The 19,690-nt window shown below is 39.4% G+C and overlaps 1 protein-coding gene and 1 non-coding gene across 9 annotated transcripts in view; both read left to right on the forward strand.

The window, feature by feature from the left end:
* The window catches only part of LOC147578739 (DIS3-like exonuclease 2), a 179,507-nt gene that overhangs the window by 78,866 nt on the left and 80,951 nt on the right, over positions 1 to 19,690 (forward strand). The window lies entirely within an intron of this gene.
* Positions 11,078 to 11,299, forward strand: LOC112848995 (small nucleolar RNA U3). Its single transcript, XR_003222457.1, has one exon. It is a non-coding gene; the product is annotated as a small nucleolar RNA U3 (small nucleolar RNA).

Consider the following 19,690-nt stretch of genomic DNA (forward strand, 5'->3'; position numbering starts at 1 on the left):
TATTTCACAGCATGTTTTTTGGCAAAATAGATAGCTGTTAAAGAATCAAGCTGTGAGGCAATCATAAAAAATAATTTGCTCTTATATAACAATTTTAATTTTAGAATTCTTCCACTTTTGTAGTATATATATGTAGTTTTTATTACAGACATCTAATGAAGGATAGTTGAGGGACAAAAGATAGTTTCTTCACTTTGTCAATTGGGACATTAAGTGACTTGTTTAGGAACTGGAAGTTTTTGGCAGGGCCAGGGAGCAGAATCCAGATCTCATGACTTTCAGCTTCTTCCTCTTATAGGGTTTCTTTTTTCTTTTGTGTGAGTGTGTGCATGTGTGTGTATTTTTCTAGGCTGAGGGTCTGGTTTTCCTCAGATTTTCAAAGCGGGGGGAGACCTGTCCTCCAAATGATTAGGAGCTGTTTCACAGGTCCTGACGATTCTGCCCAGAACTGCACCAGGTACCTGTTGGCTTCTCATCCTGCACCCTGTTCTGTGCTAGATCCTGGAGGTTCAGCCTGGGAAAGGTCACAGGCTTTGCTGTTAAGGAGCTCGTAGGCTGGATGGGATGGGGATGGGAACAACTGTAGTATGGTTTGCAAAATAGAAAGAAATACATGTCATTATGGGGCACCAAACTCTTATGAGAGGACTGGAGAAGGTTTCCTAGAGGAGGTTCCATCTGCACTAAGGTTTGAAGATGGGATGGGGCGCCTGGGTGGCTCAGTTGGTTAAGTGTCTGACTTCGGCTCAGGTCATGATCTCACAGTTCATTGGTTTGAGCCCCACATCGGGCTCTGTGCTGACAGCTCAGAGCCTGGAGCCTGCTTCGGATTTTGTGGGTTTCTCTCTCTCTGACACTTTCTCTCTCTCTCTCTCTCTCTCTCTCTCTCTCTCTCTCTCTCAGAAATAAGTAAACATTAAAAAAAGTTAAAAGAGAAAGAAGATGGGAAGGGAGAAGAGAGGTTTTGTTTTGTTTTAGGATGAGAATGACTTGGGTTGAGAATGATTTGGCAAGAGAGGATTGTGAAAATTTCCACTTTCAGGGAGGAACACGTGGAGTAAGGCTCTCTGTCCCTGCTGCGCCATCGGCTGAGTGCGGCCCTCCCAACTCTCCTAGAGACTGGTAAAAAAAACTTCTCCAGTCCCTGCCTTCCAAGAAGACCAACAGCCTTGTGGGCCAGCCCCCCCTACCCCCCGCCGCCCATTTTAAGTTTATTTTGAGAGAGAGAGAGGGAGAGGCCGGGAGAGAGAGAATCCCAAGCATGCTCTGCACTGTCAATGCAGAGCTTGACGTGGGACTCAAACCCATGAACCACAAGATCATGGCCTGAGCCAAAATCAAGAGTGGGATGCTCAACCAGCTGAGCCACCCAGGCGTCCCTGGCCTTGGCCCCTTTTGCAGAAGCCCCACAGATACTGCTCTTTGCTCTGTAAACACTCCCTTTGCCATTTATTTGATCTTCACCCTGCCTCTTGCATTCTCTTTTCCTTTTCTTCCCTTTGTCCCATTAAGTTCATCTCCATAATCATTAAACAACTTTGTCCTTCATCTTTTTTGTTAACTATAATAAGTTTAACCTGTTATTTTCCTTCTTTTAGTAGCCCAATATAGTGCATCACAAATATATAAACCCTGCGGATGTTGGATGATTGCTAACTTTTTAGGGCTTGCTATGTACCAGGAACTATATTTAATGCATCATACCACTCTTTAGTCTGCTGTTGTCTCTATTCCAGTTTTGTGAATGAGAAACTTGAGTCTTAGCTTACACATTTTACTTATTTAGGGAATGTATAACTAGAGAATGACAGAGTTGGGATTCAGATTCACATCTCTGAATTTCATGAGCTCATTATTATTTGTTATTTCAGAGATAAAAAGAAGCGAGTTATTGGATATGTAGATAGAAATTGTCAAGTATCATAAAAATCAGCATAAATCCAGGAAATAGTAATATATACCTTAGCATTAGGTAGTATCTTGAGTTCCCATCGTGGGTAAAGAGGATAATTGTATCAGTTGAAATAACCAAAGACTTAGTATTAATTCTTAGAAAATAGCTGCTTTAGAAAAAATTAATTAAAATTCTAGTGGTTCTGTCTTAAGACTAGAGAGGCATGATAGCTTCTCAGGGCATTATGAAGGCAGGTGTTGGGAATGTGCCATAACCTTACCAGACATCTGCTCTAGATAGCGGATCAGATACTGAGAGAGCTGACCCAATTATAAAGTTACCTCAAGAGCTACAGCCTGCTGAACAAGGGGTTACAGACCCAGCTGTCATCCTGACCTGAGAGTAGATCACAAACTCGTGGGGCATGTGGCACAGGTGTTCAGAAGGCAGGTAGGCAGTTGCCATGGTAGAGGTGGGTCCTTCTCTGACAGAGACCTAGGACTAATTTCAGAGACATAGGACTCTCTCAATATAAACAGACTGGTGGAGCTGGCCCCTGGGCTGGAGTCAAGGATGCTATTTGATTGCCATGCTAGGAGAATTGGCTAGAGCAGTATTGGGAGCAAGAACCAAAGCAGGAGACCAACCCTGAGAGCCAGAATTCTGGGCCTTTTTTGTGTTGTTGTTGTACCAAAGGAGATTTGGGAGCCCAGAATTAAGGTCTGGTGTCTTGGATCTGGGAGGTGGGTTAAAAGCTAAGGCCTCTTAGAGGAGGAGCCAAAGCTGTTTGAATGTTGCCTACCTTGCTTGATTGCGAACTAGGGTGAGCAGCTTAGTTGATGCAGCCATAGTGAGTGACCCAGGGAAAATCAGAGTAAAGGAGGAGGATAAGAGCATATTAAAATTAGACTGTTCTACAGTGTGAAACAGAAGCTGATTAGCTAAAGAGTCAGAGGTAGATGTCAAGTGAAATTTCTACTCATTCAAAATTAGTTCCTATATTTTTTGTCTGAATATTTAAAACTATAGTAAGAGGGGCGCCTGGGTGGCGCAGTCGACTTCAGCCAGGTCACGATCTCGCGGTCCGTGAGTTCGAGCCCTGCGTCAGGCTCTGGGCTGATGGCTCAGACCCTGGAGCCTGTTTCCGATTCTGTGTCTCCCTCTCTCTCTGCCCCTCCCCTGTTCATGCTCTGTCTCTCTCTGTCCCAAAAATAAATAAACGTTGCAAAAAAAAAAAATTAAAAAAAAAAACTATAGTAAGAAAGGCTGGAGTCGATTTGATATATTGATAGCCACTGGAAAACTATAATGCTATTCGTTTATCCCTTAGGTATTTGTTGAGAGCACTTGCATCAGACAGAGAGGATATAGTTGGAATAAATCAATTAAGCACTTTGTTAGTGAAGTCTAATTTTCTCTTAGGACAGGATTATTTCACTTAATTTTCAATAGAGCAAAGTCTATGCGTGAATTAAGGAGGGTGGAGAAGCAGGGATAATTATTCTGTATTTCTTAACAGGTCTGTTATACAGTTACTAAGAAAACTTACTGTTATGCAAAGATACTTACACTTCAGCAAAGGAATAATAGAAGTACGGATGGGTATTTTAGAAGAGATTGGCACAGAAAGAAAGAACTAATGGGTTTGAAAGAATAAAGGAAGCGTTGATAGGAGTTACTACTCTTGTTCTAAATTAAACAAACAACAAAAAAATCAAAGTGCACATTTAATCCCTAATTTTCAGTGGCTGTTCCAAACCTTCTTATGGTCACACGAAATCGGTCTCGTACAGTAAATTGTTTCCTTTGACAACTAACTTTTCCTTCAAGTGATTGTTTTAAAGTTTTGTCTTCCAAGTTCTTCTTTAAATATGCATCCATCATACTAGATTATACTTAATCCAGTCTCTTATATAACCACTATCATTTTGGATTGTTCTCAATTCCAGTGGAATTAGGATTTCTTAGAACTGTTTGGTTTCCTGGCCTGTATGACAGGCCCGAAAAAGACTTGGAAGGTACTTAATGATGGAGGGCAAGGTCTTTGGAGCCTCCACCCATAGCAATATGGTAGGTAAGGTATATCTACTACCATGATCAGATTTTCCCAAAATTGTTATATACACAAACCTATTTTTAACAATCATCTTTTCTTCTTCATTATTGCCAGCGCTGGGATCAAATACTTCAGGTTCTTGCCTGCTCTAAACATGCCTTCAGATCTCCGTAATTCAAATTGAAATGTCTGAAATAAGGAATGTATCATTTAAGGATAGAGTAGCTTATTTGTGCTGGGAAACTCCCAATTAATATTTCAGGATTATTTTCTAGAAAACTAATTCAGTCCTCCGTAACTCCATGGAGATGGTTTGGTGAGACTCACGTTCATTGTATGGAATGAATTAATGTAGATGAAGGACTTTTAGCAATGCTGGCACATTGTTAAGTGCTTAAGAAATGTCAACTATTACTATTATTCTTCCTTGAAATGAAGACTGAGAGGCATTGTTTGGTCAAGAGCACGTAATAACTCAAACTTACTATTCCCAGCTCTTGAATTTACCACTGATAACATTTATTTACAGTAGAAATAAAACGTTGATGTAAAATGTTGGTGTCTTACTATGCATTCCTTTGAAGGATCTAAACTGCTGGAAGGTTGTGATAGCTAAGGTTATACTGTGGAACAACATTGTTTATTTTGTACCCATGCTGTTTGCCCATCAAGATCATCTAGGGCCTTGCCTTGTATTATCTTCACCCCAGAGCCCAGGCTGAATGAAATAGCTGCTAACAGGAGTATTCCCCTTTTCTGTGGCAGAAAAGAGCCACAGAGCCTTGGACATTTAAAATGTCCTTGCCCAGAAATGACCCCATCAGTTCTACTCACACCTCATTGGCTAGAATGAGTCACCTGGCCCTCCTCAACCACAGGAGGGCCAAGAAGTGTCGTCCTGCCAAGTGTCTACAAGTAGGGATAGGAGCATATACGTGGTGAGCTGCACTAATGACTGTCACACTGCATTAATTAGGTTGATCATATGTTGCATTCTTGACTAGCCATCTGAAAAGTGTATGCCATTGGTCACTATGGAGATCAGTCAGCAGCTTCTGTATTGCTTACTACAAATTCATCTCCATTAATGAAGGAGGAATTCAGAAATACCTGAAAGATCTAGATGGTCTTTAAGGTCACCTCTAGTTTTATAATTTTTGCTTGAAAGCACAACGTGTGATGCAAAGTAAGTTTGTTGATCTTTGCATCAAGCTAATGGTACAGTTTGGGGGTATAAAAGGCAAGGAAATTATGTTTTAAGGAAATGTACTGGCATTCGTGTGATAATTTTTATAAACCGTACGGTGTTTATCATTATTAGTAGTGTTGTGATACTGTTGCTTGCTACTGCTCTTTAGTTTTTATTTTAAAAATTTCAATAGATATATCTTATCCCATGTTTTATGGAAACTAGTAATGATTTGGGGCATATGCATAACTATATTACAAATTCAGGCAACTAGGGAAAGGGACATTGTAGATTTGGAAAATTACAGGTATTTTAGTGTTTTGGAGCTTGAAATGTAAGATAGGGATTTAATGTGGCAGGAGACGAGGCCAGGCTAATAGATGATGGGTGGGTGGGGTCACATCATGAAATGTCTTCATGCTAGTAAAGGAGTTCAGCTGTGATCATACAGGCATTAGGGAGCTGGAAGGAGGTTAAGACAGGGTAGTGATTCAAGAATAAAAGACACAGGGATAGCAGATGTGAGAAAAACTTAAATTACAGTACCTTAGGCTGGGTTTCCCAGAGGCGGAGCCTGAGGTTTCTGGTCCTCATAGTCTGTCTTTGTGAGAGATTTCTGAAATACATCAGTTACTTAAAACTTAATTAGTAAAGACACAGATCAAAAGTTACCATTTGAGAACAAGTTACTGAGAATGAACTAGATTGAGTACTCGAAGAGGTTGGGTTTGGATGGTAAGAGAGTGAAGTGAGGGGAACCTGGGTGGCTCAGTTGGTTGGGCATCCAACTTCAGCTGAGGTCATGGTCTTGTGGTTCATGAGTTTGAGCCCCGCATCGGGCTCTGTGCTGACAGCTCAGAGCCTGGAGCCTGCTTCAGATTCTGTGTCTCCCTCTCTCTCTGTTCCTCCCTTGCTCACACTCTGTCTCTCTCTCTCTCTCAAAAATAAAGGTTACAAAAATTAAAAAAGAGTGAAGTGATAAACAGCACACAGAATGGAGGTGGAGACAGGGACCAGATCAGGTTTTAGGAGCAAATGCACTGGGGACAGTTGGCCAGGAGAAGGGAGACGTCCCGATGGTGACTTTTTTGGTAGCATTCTAGAACTGGAGTTAGCAAACTTTTGTCAAAGCCAGATAGTAAATGTTATAGGCTTTACTGACCATAAGTTTCCGTCACAACCTCCGAACTCTGCCTCTGTAGCCTGAAAACAGCTATATTCCAGTAAAACTTCATGTACAAAAACAGCTGGGTTTGGCCTATGAGCAGTAGTTTGTGGAGCCCAATTCTAGAGGCCTGGTTAGGCCTCACGAAGGCCCTTGCCCCCCCTGACCTAGCAAGCACTATAGGACTCAACACAGGCCCCTCGTTCTTAGCCTTAAACAGCATGACATCTGTGTTGCGAAAGGTCTTCCAATTTTGACTCCATCTCAATAATTGGAGCTTTTAGTTCTTGAGTGTTTTGTTTTTTAAGCAGAAAATTCTAAAGAGTCTTTATCTCCATGGGTTCTGGGAAGTTAGTTGACTGGATTATGTGATTTGTTTTTTTAGAGTTATTCTAATAATATAGTGGTTTTTTTTTTTTTAAGTTTATTTATTTATTTTCAGCGAGATAGAGACAGTGCACGTGAGGGAGGGGCAGAGGGAGAGAGGGACAGAGAGAATCCCAAGCAGGCTTCGAGCTGCCAGTGCAGAGCCCGGTGCAGGGCTTGAACTCACGAAACCGTGAGATTATGACCTGAGCTGAAACCAAGAATCAGATGCTTAACTGACTGAGCCACCCAGGTCCCCCCTCCATCAAGGTTTTGTTGAGTGCTTGCTGTGAGTCAGGCAACACGCTATACCTTAGGAACATGGTATGGAATAAGATAGGCAGGATCTGGTTCTAAACCGCATAACATAGAAAGTGACTTGAGTGCCTGTGTTTTCAGTTCTTCCAAAGGTGGTACTTAAATAGTGCCATTCTAGATTCAAAGTAGAGAAGCTTCTTCGTTATGCATAGTGGGTGCCTTAGTGTACAAGGGCTTGATTTTCTTGAGGAACCCAGGCTGAGACTGTCTGTCAAGTGGAGCGATACAGAGTGGTGAGTGCAGCCGTGGAGTCCTAGAGCACTGTGCAACACCCTGCTAGCCTGCCGAGTCTCAAAGAATGTTTTGGGAAATAAATTTCTGGAGGAGATGAAGTCTGAATGTAAAGTAAGTTTGAACTAGAGGCTTGATGGAAGGGAGAGCCTGGCCTGCTCTAAATCCTGAAAGTTGTTTATTACAGTGGGAATGGAGGCTGTGAGGGGAAGAGGGATGGCTGGAGATGAGTCCTTGTCAGCCTTGTCAGAGGTTCCTGCTCATTGGGTGCAGAGACCAGTCGTAGAGGTGAGTACGCACATCTTGCTGTGTGAAGCCAAGACGAGCCTGGGTACTGTTGGAATCCTTGGTGCACAGTCACTTCTTCTTCTGTAACCATCAGAGTGAGGTCTCATTGTTTGTAATGTGCTACAATGGAGTATCTTCAGTCTGTAAAGACCGTAGTCTCAGATCCTTTGGGATAAGACGTAGTTGGCTTTTGACATTGAGGAGCTTGGGCCTTGCAGCCCCTGGGTATATTGGCTCTGGGCCGTCTGCCTGTCCTCTGCAGTACGTACCTGGTGTTGGATGTGGTATTCCTTCCTGATCCCTGCAGCTCAAAGTGTGTTACGTACCAGCAGCATCGCAGAATCTCAGGCTGTACCCCAAGGCCCACTGAATAAGACTGTTTTTGTTTTTAGTTCTTTTTTAATTCGAGTATAATTAACATACAGTGATATGTTAGTTTCAAGTGTACAATATAATGACTCAAATATTCTGTATATTTCTCAGTGCTCATCCAGATAACTGTACTCTTAATCCCTTTATCCATTTCATCCATCCTCTCACCCACCTCCCTTCTGGCAGCCACCGGCGTGAATAGTATGTGTTTTAACAGGATCCCCAAGTGATTTGTATGAACTTTAAATTTTGAGAAGCACTGATGGTGGATAATTAAATAACTAACTTTTCTTTCTTTTAAAATAAGAACTACTAAACCATTGTAGAGAAAGGAGAAAGGTGTATATGACATTACTGTATTATAGCTAGTCCTGGGGAAGAGTTGTGAGTGCAGTGTGACTTGTTGGGTCTTCAGAGATTTGTGGGAGTAATGATTTCCTTATTTTAGCAGAATTAGATTCTGACCACCTTCCCCCTGATCAAAGACACACACACACACACACACACACACACACACACACACACACACACACACACTTCCTTTCTCCGTTTAGCTAGCAAAGAAGGACTGAGAGATTATTCTTATAGGTGTATTTGGAAAAAAATTTACTAATTAGTTTATTGAAAAAAGATTTCAATCTTTAAAAAAATTTTTTTTAATGTTTATTTTTGAGAGAGAGAGTGCAAGCAGGGGAGGGGCAGAAAGAGAGGGAGAAACAGAATCTGCCACAGGCTCCAGGCTCTGAGCTGTCAGTACAGAGCCTGATGTGCCGCTGGAACTCATGGACTGTGAGATCATGACCTGAGCCAAAGTCGGGGACTTAGCCGACTAAGCCACCCACGCGCCCTGATTTCAATCTTTATCATAAGTTGTTTTTATTCCAATCAATAAGTGTCATGTAATCCACCTCCTCTCCCATTTTTAGAAGATTTGTTTTAGGAGATGATTTTTATATTAGGTTCAAATAATCATGTCATTTCTATTAATCTCCAGTTTCAAATTTTTTTTCCTGAGAAATTACCTCTTAGAATGTGTTTCATACATGTTTGTTATGACCTAGGTTTTCTATTTCTTTTTTCCTAACCTGCTGTTTGAGGCCTGCTTTTAGTAGTTTGCAACATGTTACAGTCTTTTTGCAAAAGTAAACTTAGAGTATGTTGAAAAGTTATTTCAGTTTTCAAAATTTTGTTTGAAACAGTCCACAGTATGAAAAACCTTCTAATAATGTGATCATTATTCCTTTTCCTTTTCCCCTATGCTATTCTGTCATATGCTATTGCATCAGATGAGATTTAAAAAAAAAAGCATAATATAGCTGGAAGGGTAAAGAACTAGAAGAAGAAAATCTAAACAAAGGGAGTCTGAAACTGTTCAAATATCTATGTTTGGAGTTTATCAAAAGGATATATTGTTCTTTAATAAATAGGGTACCCACATTATAAAAATGATTTATTATTTATATTGGAATTATCTTTTCATTCTGACATTTACTTTGGTAAGAGAGGTTAGATTATGCTAAAAATGATTAGAGTAATGATTTTATTGAGATAAAATCCTCATTTTAATCGTTTTTTTTTTGTTTACTTTTAAAACCACTTTATTTATTTATTTTTTTTATATGAAATTTATTGTCAAATTGGTTTCCATACAACACCCAGTGCTCATCCCAACAGGTGCCCTTCTCGATACCGATCACCCACCCCCCATCAACCCTCAGTTTGTTCTCAGTTTTTAAGAGTCTCTTATGTTTTGGCTCCCTCCCTCTCTAACCTCTTTTTATTTTTTTTCCCCTTCCCCTCCCCGATGGTCTTCTGTTAAGTTTCTCAGGATCCACATAAGAGTGAAAACCTATGGTATCTGTCTTTCTCTGTATGACTTTTCCTTTTCCCCTATGCTATTGGACTTATTTCACTTAGCGTAACATTCTCCAGTTCCATCCATGTTGCTACAAAAGGCCATATTTCATTCTTTCTCATTCCCACGTAGTATTCCATTGTGTATATAAACCACAATTTCTTTATCCATTCATCAGTTGATGGACATTTAGGCTCTTTCCATAGTTTGGCTATTGTTGAAAGTGCTGCTATAGACATTGGGGTACAGGTGCCCCTGTGCATCAGCATTCCTGTATCCCTTGGGTAAATTCCTAGCAGTGCTACTGCTGGGTCATGGGGTAGATCTATTTTTAATTTTTTGAGGAACCTCCACACTGTTTTCTAGAGCGGCTACACCAGTTTGCATTCCCACCAACAGTGCATGAGGGTTCCTGTTTCTCCACATCCTCGCCAGCATCTATAGTCTCCTGATTTGTTCATTTTGGCCACTCTGACTGGCATGAGGTGGTATCTGAGTGTGGTTAAAACCACTTTAAAGAGTGCAATCTAGTGATTTAAAAATAGTCACAGTGTTATATCACCACTGTCTAATTCCAGAACATTTTAATCATCCCCCAAAGAAACTTTATCCTCATTAAACATTCACTTCCCATCCCCTTCCCTCCCAGACCCTGGGAACCACTAGTCTTCTTTCTGTCTCCATAGATGACTCTGTTCTGGACAGTTCATATAAATGGAATCATACAGTATTTCTCTTTTGTGCTTGGGTTCTTTACTTAGCATGTCTTCAATATTCATCCATGTTAGAGCATTTATCAATTCTTTATTCCTTTTTATGTCTGAATAATATGCCACTGTACAAATGTGTCACATTTTATCTTTTCATCAGTTCATGGACATTTGGATTGCTTACACTTTTTGGCTATTATGAATAATGCTGCTATGAACATTCATGAACAAGTTTTTGTGTGAATCCATGTTTCAGTTCTTTTGGTTGTATACCTAAGAGTAGAATTATTGGGTCATCTGGGGACTCCATGTTTAGTAAAAATTGATTTTTGTAACGTATCACTAAAATATACTGTCCCTAAACTTTTTCGGTTCAAAAGGAATTAGTCTTGTGAATATATACACAATTTTGGCCCTGAAATGTCCTGTGTTCTTTGGTATTTCGTCCATTGTATGAGCAGCATATGATGTCTGTTGCTTCTGTTCCTTTTCACACGCAGGTCATTATTTTGGGCATTTCAAAATGGTACCCCTCAGTCATCTAACCTGTGGATTGATGACCCTTTGCTTTATTGTTTTGTGAGTTATTTCCAGAGCATCAAAAGTTCCCTTTTCTAAAATGTTGTATGTGGGAAGACTATGCTTTCAGTAGCAGTTCGGTCCTAGAGAAGTTTCTCTGAACGTGTTGAGCACCTGAAACCATGAGGATTAGGTGCAGCGCCCTCTCCTGAGCCTGCCGCTGGCTCTGGGTGTTGCTTCTGGAGCTGTTGCCATTGATTATCCTTTTTCTCTCCCTGATGACTGTTTTTCTCTTCCTTTGGGAGAGTGAGAGGGAAGAGTTGCCATCTGAGTGGGAAAAAATGACAAAAAAAGGTTGCAGGCAGTTACTGAGTTGTATATGCCCAGGTTGTTTTTGTTTGTTATTGAAGGAGGTTATTTATTATTGTTTTTGTTGTTGAGAAAGCATGTTGTTGAATGTCACATGGGCAGTACATTTACTTCATTACCTAATGTAAGTCCTATTGTCCTCTTAGCGTTTTGTGTCTTTGTTACCTGCTTTTCAAAATGCCTTTATACAATGAATGTACGATAATCATATTATGTGTGTATGATTTCGTATTATGATCTTTTATTTACTATAAATATTATCTTCATTTATTACTAAGATTTCTAAACACAAGTTAATGCACTCAGAAAGTGATTGAATAAATCATCACTTTTAAGTACTGCCTAATGTTTCATTGGGTGGATATTTTTTATTTTTAATAGCTTTCCTATGTTATAGGGCATTTTAACTATTTATAATTTTTTTGTTATTTAAATAATGTTGTGGAGGGGCGTATGGGTGGCTCAGTCGGTTGAGCATCCAACTTCAGCTCAGGTCATGATCTCACTGTTTGTGAGTTTGAGCCTCATGTTGGGCTTTGTGCTGACGGCTCAGAGCCTGGAGCCTGGAACCTGCTTTGGATTCTGTGTCTCCCACTCTCTCTGCCCCTCCCCTGCTCATACTCTGTGTCTCTCTCTCTCTCAAAAGCAAATAAACATTAAAAATTTTCTTTAAATAAAAAATAAATAATACTGTGGAGAACATCTTCAAATACATAACTTTTATTTCTTAGGGTTGTTTCCTTATTTTTTTTTTAAATGTTTATTTTTGAGAGAGACACACACACAGAGTATGAGCAGAGGAGGGGCAGAGAGAGAGGGAGACACAGAATCCGAAGCAGGCTCCCGGCTGTCAGCACAGAGCCTGACACAGGGCTTGCACCCACAAACCATGAGATCATGACCTGAGCTGAAGTCGGACACTTAACCGACTGAGCCACCCAGGTACCCCTGTTTCCTTTTTTTTTTTTTTTAATGTTTATTTTATTTATTTATTTTTTTTTGAGAGAGAGAGAGTGTGTGAGTGAGCAGGGTAGGGGCAGAGAGAGAGGAAGAGAGAGAATCCCAAGCAGTCTCTGTGCCATCAGCAGAGAGCCCCACATGGGGCTAGATTTCACAAACCATGAGATCATGACCTGAGCCAAAATCAAGAGTCAGATGCTTAACCGACTGAGCCAGCCAGGCTCCCCTCTTAGTATTGTGTCCTTAAGTTTAAATTCTCAGAGTACAATTTATTGTACAATTGTACAATTTATTGGGTCAGAAGATGAGAAAATTCTTCAAATGGTATCTGTGAACTACTGGGTCATACCCCTCCTAAATAATTAAGCCCAATCAATAAAAGACTTTGAATTATTTCTTTAGTTTTTACCTTTTGTTTTTCATCCATCCTTTGATATTGTTGATATTTCAAATGTTGGTTTGATCATCTTAAATGTTAACTGTTTCTCCTACGTGTGTTATCTCTATGTTTGGCACTTTGCGTTGGACATGATTTCAGTTCTCTGGTGGATACAGAAGCATAAGGCTGAATCTGTACTCCAAAGTCAGGCACAGGGGTGTATTTTTCTAAGTGTACAGATTCCTGTTTTGTGCATACTTTTCTATTCTTCTGTTTTATTCCTCTTTCTAAGGAAAAGAAAGTCTTTTTAAAAAATTTTTAACATTTATTTATTACTTCTTAGAGACAGAGCATGAGCAGGGGAGGGGCAGAGAGAGAGAAAGAGAGACACAGAATTGGAAACAGGCTCCAGGCTCCGAGCTGTCAGCACAGAGCCTGAAGCAGGGCTCGAACTTGCAAACTGGTGAGATCATGACCTGAGCCAAAGTTGGACACTTAACCAATTGAGCCACCCAGGCGCCCTATTCCTCTTTCTTTATAGCCAGACTTTTTTGGACCCACTGCCTGTTTCTTGATAGTGATCTAGATTCTTCAGTTTGGCTTCCAACCCACCATTCTACTAAAGTTGTTGTTTTCAGGCGTGCCTGGATGTCTCCGTTGGTTAAGCGTCTGACTCTTGATCTTGGCTCAGGTCATGATCTCACAGTTTGTGAGACTGAGTCCTGTGTCAGGCTCTGCGCTGACAGTGTGGAGCCTGTTTGGGATTCTCTCTCCCTCTCTCTCTGTCTGCCCCTCCCCTGCTTGCTCTCTCTTGCAAAATAAATAAACTAAAAAAAAAAAAAAAAAATTAAACTTGTTCCTTTCATGGTCATCATTAATTTCCTATCCATTTTCATCAGTCATTTTCTTTTCATTTTCCTTGAGCTTCTACAGTGATTTAAGACCATTGATTTCCATCCACTTTGTGACCATGCCCCAGTTCTGTGGTCCAGTTCTGTTTCTCTCCTTGGTTTGTTCTTTCTTAGTTGATTTCTCTTTCCTCCACCTAGTTGTAGACCTTTCCCAATTTGCCGTCCTGAGCCATCTTTTCTTTTTTTATACACTTTCCCAAAGAGGCCTCTGTGCACATTCAGAGTTTAAACTGGCACTTCTCTTTGGGTGATTTCCACCTTCTGTTCATTTACCCAGCATTTTTTCATTGGCCACTTTGTGCCTGGGGCCCAGGGGAGTGAAGATGAACACAGTTTGACCGCCCAAGATCAGATCTGTAAACAGAGCCACCATGTGCTACCTGATACATTCCTTACAGAGATTTGAAGACACATGCCAGAGCTCAGAGGAGGGTAGAAGACAGCTGTGCCCAAGGGAACTGATGTAAATTTCTTCAACTGGATGACATTTGAATTTCAGTTTGAGAGAAGAGTTTGTCAAATGAAGATTCAGGGGAGGGGAGAATATTTTAGGCAAAAGAACTATATATTATAAGCATGTCTCCTCCCAAGTTTAAGCTGGTGAGGGCAAAAGTGGTGTCTTATTTATGTTTATGTTCATGGCATCTGAGAAAGAACATGAGCTTTTCAAGTCAGATTGGGGTCCACATTCTAGACCCTTTATTTAGGGGCTCTGAGGTTTAGGAGACTTGTATGTAAATGGAAGGAAGTTTTTGGTCAGGATTAATGAGCTACAGTCACCCAAAAATATTGTCTGGAATAGGTGCTTTTAAAGTGTGAATTTCATTCTTTTGTTTTCCTGTCCTTGCTTTTAGTGGCCATAATTGACATGCAGTAGTTGGGGAATAAATCTTTGTTGAACCATTTTGTGGTTTCCAAACAACGTAAGAAAAATGATCTTTTGATGTGAACTCTCATGAGTAAAAAGCATGGGGTGAATTTACTAAACTTAGTAGTCTTTCAAAGCAAAAATTTATTTTCTTAAGAACTAACTTTAATTGGAAGAGAAAAGACAGTGTTGTATCAAGTCAGGTTTGCTGGATGTTTGCACATGGGAGCTTGGTATATCAAAGGTGGACGGTGTTGATTATAAATGTCTTATGTAATGTTTCTTGATTAATATTTACAGATTTCTTAAAATTTGTCTTCATCTTCATTTCCTTTGGTTTTAAATAAGTATGGTTGTAGATTTCAATTGTTCAGGAATTGTCTGTTTTTTCCTAGAGGCCCCAGATGCTATAGCTGCCCTGTTTTTCAGTTAATATTAGCTTAGGCTAGAGTCTTTTACCTCTTTGTTGCCAATTGCATTCGTATTCCTTTGTGTGACATAAAGGCCTTCCATGACCTGCCCTTTGCCCTCTCGGGCAACCTTCAGTGTAACCTTAGCCTGGGCGCCCCAGAAGGGAGGTCTTTGAATAGGCACCATACAGCTACATGTCTACGTTTTCTTTTCACACACATTGTTTCCTTTGCTTCCAGTTCTCTGCTTGTATCTCTTTTTTTCTCCCTTACACAGGTCATTGCCACTGGGAAGGCTTTCCTTTATATCTCCACAATTGTTACTCGAGGTTGCTGTTTTGCTTAATTGAAAAACCTGCAGATAGATGCTTCTCACCCGTATTGTAGAGCCCTTTCTTATTATTTCTGTTCACATACCAGTGGTATTTGATGTTTTTTTTCTGGGCATTATTTGTGTTGCTTCTTACCAGTGACTCCTGCTATATGATGTTAAAAATGGCAACTAGCATTTCTTGAGTACCTATTCTGTGACAGGCACTCTTTTCGGGCCTGTGCAAATACTGCATATTGCCTGTGTGGATTACTTTGCAGGGTGGACTGAACTGTATTACTTCTTTTTCATTGTTCATGTACTCATTTCTAAATAGGCCAGAGAATATTTATTTAATTCGTGAGGGGGCAAAGTCTGGCAACAGATGAAAAGTCAGTCCCTAAATCATAAAATCCTTGAATTTGGGTTTTTGTTTATACTTCCATCTTTCAACGTACTTCTATTAAGGCTGTATGGAACTTAGAAAATATATTCGTGTCAGTTTTATGACTAAATTATTTAAAAATAGTTTAAAATATAGTTTTAATAATAAACTAAAGCAAAGAAAGTACTTTGTCAGTTTTCTCTTAATTCATTGATGTGATGATTTATTCAGCAAATATTATTTTGGACATCTGTGGTACACCAGATAAGGGAATACTGTATCCTGAATATAACAGACAGTGTGGTGCCCTCATTGAACATACAGAGAGTTTAGATCATCTGTTAGGCCTGAATGGATTCAGGAAGTCTTATTTTCAAAACCTGTTTTTGTTTCTTTGTTTAGAACCATAAGGAATATCTTAACATTTGGAAACTAACAAATGCAAAAGCCAGAGTGCTTTTTAACTTTTTCTAATTTGAAAGGAAAATTCTCTTCTTCTGGCAGAAAATAAGTCATCTCCTTAGCTAAGTTCCTTTGGAGAAAGATACTTGCAGTGTTATTTTTGTCTTAGAATTAATAAATTAAATGACTTTCCTAAACTCATTCATTTTACAGTTATTTGACGCTTTTTTGATGTCCAAAATTGACTAAAGAATGAATCGCTGTTCATTTCATTTCCCGTTCTTCCATTTTGCCTTTGAAGCTTTCCACTGATAGCTGTTAGTTCTTAGAAACAGCCTTGGGGCAGGGCATTGCCCCCTTCCTCACTCCCTGTTCTCTAGGCCATCATCCTAAATCTCTAATGTGGGTCGAGACAGAGAATGCACACATGTGCCTATATGCATTGCAGGGAAGATTTTTCAGGGACTTGGAAGGGGCCTGCAAATAGAGGGCCCAGGATTGGTAGAGGAAACAAATCCAGGAAAGGTAAAATTCATATAAACATGTATATGGAAGACCATCTGTAATACGGAAACTGCCCAAGTACATTTCATAAGTAACATGAACTCTTGACTAATTATTGAATTATATTACATTTATTGTATGTATTTTGTATCCCACAGTAAAAGTGTTTGGTTGACGGTATGTACTTAAAAAAAGCAGAAAATCCATCCTCAGATCTTCTCAGCTTCTAATTGCATCAGCATGATCTGTTCCCATTCTATCTGCTAAAAGAAAAGTGAATCTTCTTTGGAAGGAGGGAATATCTTCTAGAGCTCTTACAGTTTGCATTGACGTTATCTAGCATTTAATAAAAAATTATCATGTATGACAAATGATCAAAAACCTAGAGAAAAAAAACCAGTAGAAACACGCAGGTAATTTAGATTTTGGTGTAATAGGAAACTGATTCTAGAAGACTGAGCCAGAGCCCCTGGATGGCTCAGTTAACATGTCCAGTTCTTGATTTTGGCTCGGTCATGATCTCACGGTTCATGAGTTTGAGCTTCACATTGGGCTCTATGCTGACAGCATGGAAGATGCTTGGTATTCTCTGTTTCCCTCTCTCTCTGCTTCTCTCTCTCTCTCAAAAATAAATAAACTTAAAAAAAAAAAACAGTGAGCCAATATGTTCAAGAGAATAGATGACAAGATGGAGAATTTCACCAGAGAACTGTTACCTATAGAAAGATAATGGATAGGAATTTTAGAACTGAAAAATAATAGAGACTGATTTATTCAGTATATATGATTTGCTAAATTTAGATACCACAGAAGAGAGGATTAGTAGACTGGAAAATAGTTCAGTAAAACAGACTGAGGCATGGAGAAAATAGAAGAAAATACAGGAATGGGGATAAAACACGTATTACACACGATGAAAACACCTTACATTTAATTTGAGCTAAAGAGAAAAGAAACGAGAGAATGAGACTCAAATAGTATTTTAAGAGATAACAGCCAAGAATTTCCCAAACTGTATAAAAGATGTCAGTCCACAGATTTGAGAAACTCAAGAAAGCTCAAACAGGATTAATGCACAACAGATCATATGTAGGCATACTCTAGTAAAACTTCCAAAAACCAAAGCGAAAACTCTTGACAAGAGATAGGAAAAAAAAAGATTTCTTCAAAGGAACAACAGCTGACTTTTCACATGAATCTGATGGAAGCCGTGATAGAATGATATCTTTTAAAGTACAGAAAGAAGGGGCACCTGGGTGGCTCAGTCGGTTAAGCGTCCAACTTCAGCTCAGGTCACGATCTCGCGGTTCGTGAGTTCGAGCCCCGCGTCGGGCTCTGGGCTGATGGCTCGGAGCTTGGAGCCTGCTTCCGATTCTGTGTCTCCCTCTCTCTCTGCCCCTCCCCCGTTCGTGCTCTGTCTCTCTCTGTCCCAAAAATAAATAAATGTTAAAAAAAAAAAATTAGGGGCGCCTGGGTGGCGCAGTCGGTTAAACGTCCGACTTCAACCAGGTCACGATCTCACGGTCCGTGAGTTCGAGCCCCGCGTCGGGCTCTGGGCTGATGGCTCAGAGCCTGGAGCCTGTTTCCGATTCTGTGTCTCCCTCTCTCTCTGCCCCTCGCCCGTTCATGCTCTGTCTCTCTCTGTCCCAAAAATAAATAAACGTTGAAAAAAAATTTTTTTTAAAAATAAAAATAAAAAAAAAATTAAAAAAAAGTACAGAAAGAAGATAACTGCCAACCTAGGTATCTGTCTATACCCAGTGAAAGTATTTTTCAAAAGTTAAGGCCAAATTTAGATGTAATAGGCAAATTTCTTGAAATACACAGCAAAATGTTCAGAAGAAGAAATAGGAAATCTGAATAATTTTTTATCTAGTAAAGAAATTGATTTTTAATTTAGGTGTTTTATTTTATTTATTTTTATTTTTATTTTTATTTTTATTTTTTTTAGCAAGGAAAACTCCAGGGTCAAATGGTTTTACAGGTGAATGCTTTCAGATATTTAAGAAAGTAAAATAACACCAATCTTACAAAACTATTTAGAGAATAGAAAACTGTTTTATGAGGACTGCATATCCTAGCTATTAAATCTGACAAAGACAATGTCATATAAGAAAATTACAGGAACATTTCTCTCATGAACAGAGATGCAGTTATTCTAAATAAATGATAGGCAATTGAATCCATAGATATATAGAAACAATAATAATATTAGAGGGACACCTGGTTGGCTCAGTAGGTTAAGCATCCAATTCTTGATTTTGGCTCAGGTCATGATCTCACAGTTTGTAAGATTGAGCCCTGTATCAGGCTGCATGCTGGCAGTTTGGAGCCTGCTTGGGATTCTCTCTCTCTCTCCCTCTCTCCCTCTCCTGCTTGCACTCTCTCTCACCCTCAGACTTAAACAAAAAACTGTTAGAACCAAATGGGATTTATCCCAGGAATGCAACATTGACTTACTATTCAAAACTCTGTTAATAGGGAAGGTGATAGTCCAAGGATACAAAATTTCTAGCATGTAAGATAAGTTCTGGAGATTGGCTGTACAGCATAGTACCTGTAGCTAACAGTGCTCTATAGTATACTTTAAATTTGCTAAGAGGATTGATCTTATGTTAAGTGTTCTTACCACACAAATAAAGTAAAATAAAGAAGGTGGGAGAAAACCTGGAGTATGCCTATGACCTTGATGGTAGTGGTCACGGTTTCATGGATATGTACTTATCCCCTAAATCATTGAGTTATATATGTTGAATATGTACAGCTTTTTACATGTTAGTTGTATCTCAGTAAAGTGGTTAAAATGGTTAAAAACTCAATATAATGAACCACATTCACAGAATAAAGGAAAAAAAATTATATGATCACTTCAGTTTTTGCAGAAAAGTATTTGGTAAAATTCAGTACCCATTTCTGTTAAAAATTCTCAGCAGACTAGTAGGAGAAGAAAGAAACCTCCTTAATCTGATAAAGGCTTTTTACAATAAAAAACCAAAAACAAAAAAAAAAAACCCAAAAACCCTAAAAAACATCACAATTAATGTTGAAATGGTGAAAGCTCTTCTTTCTATACTGAGAATAAAACAAAGACTCTGACTATCACCACTTCTATTCCACATTGTACCAGAGGTCATAGTCAATAATAAAGCATAGAAAAAAGGTGGAAAGATTGGGATAGGGAGACAGTGGACTTTATTTATGTTCAGATTACTTGACTGGATACATGGAA

This window comes from Puma concolor, chromosome C1 (assembly GCF_028749965.1).
Source record: "Puma concolor isolate L17-30 chromosome C1, mPumCon1.1.hap2, whole genome shotgun sequence".
Classification (NCBI taxonomy): domain Eukaryota; kingdom Metazoa; phylum Chordata; class Mammalia; order Carnivora; family Felidae; genus Puma; species Puma concolor.